Source organism: Somniosus microcephalus, chromosome 6 (genome assembly GCF_052327205.1).
Source record: "Somniosus microcephalus isolate GS21.2 chromosome 6, FLI_Smic_1.0, whole genome shotgun sequence".
NCBI lineage: Eukaryota > Metazoa > Chordata > Chondrichthyes > Squaliformes > Somniosidae > Somniosus > Somniosus microcephalus.
This window is the reverse complement of record NC_140992.1, coordinates 217624577-217629589: the sequence shown is the minus strand read 5'-3', so window position 1 is coordinate 217629589 and position 5013 is coordinate 217624577.

The window sequence follows — 5013 nt, the reverse complement described above, 5'->3', positions numbered from 1 at the left end:
TAACCCAGATTCACACAGTATTCAGGACATTTACTAAATGTCAGCAATAAAGATATGAATAATGCTTTTAAATATAGAGCAATAAAGAAAATTCAATAGTGGCAAAACCAAATGATCAAATCTGAATTACCCATATAAGAAACGATATAAAACATTGAATAGAAAAATAATATTAATTAGTAGTACTGTGCTTATTGCAGAATGAAAGCAGCAGATCTTCCATTACAGTATAATGTTTCATTATCTAAAGATTACAAACAAAATTATTTATACTAACACAGAATTTTTTTAAAAATTGGCCACAACCTGGTTATTAAATTGAAAATGGAAGTTAAACAATATAATGCACTGATAGATCGGAGTATGTAGAATAGTGACAATGGTTTCAAAAGTATCTGAAGATCCAAACCTTCAAACTGAACTAAGGCTCTCGTGACTGAGAACCTCATTCAAGTAAAATGTAGAAAGATGTCAGGAGTGTGCGAGTACCATGGACTAACTTATTTTCATAATATTACAACTATTCTGAGCAATTGATAGTCTTCAAATGCAGCTTAGTCTTTAACGCCAAATTTGACATTTTCTTTATTTGTGAATTTTGAATTGTGAGTTTTTTTTGGTAAGTGAAAACTGTTTGAATACATTTGATCTTATCCTTTTCTATTTTCTTCACATTCTGAAAAAGAAAAGAAAATGGCATCTCGCTCCTTGTGTTCAAAACTGAAACCTGCAGTTTCTGACACCAGCAGCTCTGCTCATTTGGACACTAACTAAACTAAATGTAATGGTAAGTGGGCTTTCAGCTTATCTGCAGTTATCAATAGGGTGCAAGATCCCTCTCAGGAAACAGAATCCTGCCAACCGTATAATTTTGGCGAGCAAGTAAATGGAGATACATTGATACACATCTGTCTTTCTTCCATGGGTGAAAATGATGATTTTACCGTCTAGCAATGTGATAATAATTCACGGCAGTCAATCATCACTTAATGATCCTATTTCACAACAACATGTTTAAAGTAAACCATCGATCCTAACCGCATACTTTTAAATTCTGGATGACCAGTGGGTCTGTTATTTAAAACCTAATATTCAGTCTATGCATTTCATTTTGCTGCCAAAGTAATTTTATTCTTCTCAATAACTTACTCTTACGTAGTGCCTTTAATGTAACAAAATGTTCCATGGTGCTTCAAATAAACGGTTCTACTGGAGCTCCTGCAATGGGTTAGTGGACAATGTACTGACTGGTGTGGCACTGAGCTGTACAGACCAGAAAGGATCCAGGTTTGAGCCCAGAACTGTGCTGAGGTAGCTGATCTCAGGGAGACAGCAGCAGGGGGGTTGCAATTGGTCTCAATGGGGGTAATTTTGATTTTGGGGTGATAGTGTAAAATGGGCAACAGCGAATAATCGGCAGCCCATTTTACATCTATCCTGATTGTCATTTCTATTGAAGTTAATGGAAATGTAAATCAGGAGAGATTTAACATAGGTTCACGATTCGCTAGCGCCCGTTTTACACTATTGCGCAAAGTCAAATTTACCCCCAATGTCGCTTAGCTAGAGAGGGGAAAAATCAACCAGGGTTTAGACTCCTGATCACTATTCAGTGACTCCTGCCGGACAGGATCAGGCTCAGCCATGGTGCCCCCTTAATTGGATAGCTTGCCGACACTCACTGCTCAGGCTGGCACATAAAGAATGGCCACTTGGATGAGGTAAGGAAGGACTGCCAGCACCTGTGGAGTAGTCCTTCATGATTCAGCACTGTCAGAAGAGCAGGAAGTAAATTTCTAAAAAAAAATAAGCTGCTCCAGTGAATGATATAATTGGAGCGAATAAATTATGCGAAGCGTATGACTGAGATTTAACTCATGACATCGTTCAAGGAATAGGGGCAACTATGTGAATTTGCAGCAAACTTGTGTACTTATGATATTAAATGTTTCAGCATTATAAAGTGAACAAGAAATCCGTTGCTTGCTAGAATTTTTAAAATGCTCTCATTAGTCATTTAGGCTGATGATCTAGTTTAAAATATAAAAATGAATTATCCAGTGAATAGATAGAATATTACACCATAGCTGGTGACTTCCTTTTACCCATCACTTATGCCTATGATGCCTGCAAATTATGCGGCCTTTCAGACACATAAGAAATGCTGGAGCAACAAGCAACATTCTATGTATAGTATCATGTTTGTACAAATAATAATCATTATAATTTGGTGTTGGGCCCCATCGTTTTTTTTAGTGGGATCTCTGCCAGTTCTCAGTTACCACCATAAGCTTGCAGGCAGGACATCAGGAAATCAAACTGCAGACCTTTCAACAGCTTAGTTCCATTCAGTGAATTGAGCAGTGGTAGACGTGCTTTCGCTTAGAGGCAGAGGGTATGGGTGAATTAAAATCTCAGCAGTTCTTTGTTGAGTTGGCCAGCACCTGGACTGAGTGCTGCTGAAACTCTAAACACTGATAGAAAGCAGGTTCAAGTGTCAGTGTCCAGCAGTGCACAGACTTGCAACTGCAGAAATACAGAATAAGCAAAGACGCAGCTCATCACTGTCATATGTGTTTAAAATTTGATAGGCTATTTTGACTTAGTGAAATGGTTGGGTTTGTAATGGCCATAAATTGTATTCCAAGGCCAAATCTGCCTTGATGTCGTATGGGGTAGTTCTTACCTTTGTGCTCTGCATGTTTGAAGATTAATATCTGAGAATATGTTTATTGCCCACTGAATAATTTACTTAACTCATAACCCTTTGGGAAAGTAATGAATGCAGAGGTTACTTGCAAGCTTTATTCATAATCAATCAACAGGAATGTAAATAAAATGGTGAACTTGTGTTCTTGCTTTTTATTCAGCAGCACTCCTATCTGATCCAATATGGATTCTGATTATTTCATCATGCCTTCATTGTGAATTTTCTTAAATACTGTCCTTATCCGATCTCTGAATTTACTCCTTTCTCTTCCAGACAGCATCTAACATGGCCCTTCGCCTCCCCACAACCTATTTGTCTGGTTACTGCTCAGGAACACCTGCCAGTTTTGCTCAGTGATCACTTCACAGGAGCTGCTAAAGTGATGAGGTGTGAGAGTAGTGCTGGGTTTTACCTCAGGCTCAGGTGAAGTACCCTGCTTTTGGGAGGTGCTCTTCAGAATGGCAGCTTCATAAGGAACTAATGCAAAACAGGCCTGAGAGTTGAATCACGACCATCTGGATTGCAGATATGTAGACAAGTGTATCATTTCAGAGTGTCTCTAACAATATGTTGAATCATTTAAGTTGAAAAATGTATTTAAAGGCTCTATTTTATTGAAATATATAGTGAAAAGATTTAAGTTAGTTCTTTACATTACTTGATCTGACTTGTCCCAGTTGTTTTGTTTGTACCTCTTCCTATTTGTAAATACTTCTCCTCCCTTTTAGGTTTCACTGCATCATTTGGGCCAATTCTAAGCCAAGAGGAGAGAAGAGGTGGACAACTCTCTCAGGGTCTGGCAATATTTAAGAACATAAGAACATAAAAAATAAGAGCAGGAGTAGGCCATACGGCCCCTCGAGCCTGCTCCACCATTCAATAAGATCATGGCTGATCATCGACCTCAACTCCACTTTCCTGCCCGATCTCCATATCCCTTGATTCCCCTAGAGTCCAAAAATCTATCTATCTCAGCCTTGAATATACTCAAAGACTCAGCAGGCACAGCCCTCTGGGGCAGAGAATTCCAAAGATTCACAACCCTCAGGGTGAAGAAATTCTCCCTAATCTCAGTTTTAAATGGCCTACCTCTTATCCTGAGACTATGTCCCCCAGTTCTAGACACTCCAGCCAGGGGAAACAACCTCTCAGCATTTACCCTGTCAATCCCCTTCAGAATATTCTATGTTTCAATGAGATCACTTCTCATTCTTCTAAACTCCAGAGAGTATAGACCCATTCTACACAATCTCTCATTATAGGACAGCCCTCTCATCACAGGAATCAATTTAGTGAGCCTTTGTGCCGCCAAGGCAAGTATATCCTTCCTTAGATAAGGAGACCAAAACTGTGCACAGTACTCCAGGTGTGGTCTCACCAAGGCTCTGTACAATTGTAGCAAGACTTCCTTACTCTTATACTCCAGCCCCCTTGCAATAAAGGCCAACATGCCATTTGCCTTCCTTATTGCCTGCATGCTAGCTTTCTGTGTTTCTTGCACGAGGACACCCAAATCTCTCTGAACACCAACATTTGAAAGTTTCTCACCATTTAAAATATATTCTGTTTTTCTATTCTTCCTACCAAAGTGAATAACCTCACATTTCCCTACATTATACTTCATCTGTCATCTTACTGCCCACTCACTTAGTCTATCCATATCCCTTTGCAGACTCTTTGGGGTCGATATTCAGTGTACCGTGAGGCGGGCTTTTAGGCGTGCGGGGGGCAAAAATCCCAAATTCGGGAGTCCCGACACCATCCCGCCCAAAACCCACCTCCATGTAAGTTTCAAAGGAGGCGGTACCCGCCCCGCACTGGGACCCGCCTACCCGAGGCGGGAAGGGATTAGTGCCAATTAACTGCCTGTTAACAGGTAGTTAACAGGCAGTTTTTAGCCTAATCCCTATTTTGAAGGTTGTCGTGTGGGATTCCCGACGGCTCCAAACCACGCCAGGTTAGAGGAGTCGAGCCGTCGGGTTGAAGGACTTGGAGGGGTCGAGATGTCGGTGTTCAGGTGAGTGATGGGTGCATGAGTGCAAAGGTAAGTGTGTTTGGTGTGTCTAAAGTGTGTAAAGAAGTTTAAATTGCCTGTACTTACCTTTACAGCCTTCCTTCCTCTAGGCTTCGGGAATCCATCATTCAGCCGGCAACGAAAGCAGAATGGCCGCGATCTGTCAAAAGTGACAGCCTGCAGCTTTCAGTGCCGACGAGATTTCTAACTGAGTCTGCGTAGAAGGACTCAGGTTAGAAGTAAGACTGTCAGTGTTTGACAGCTTCAAACAGCTGTGAAACACTGATAT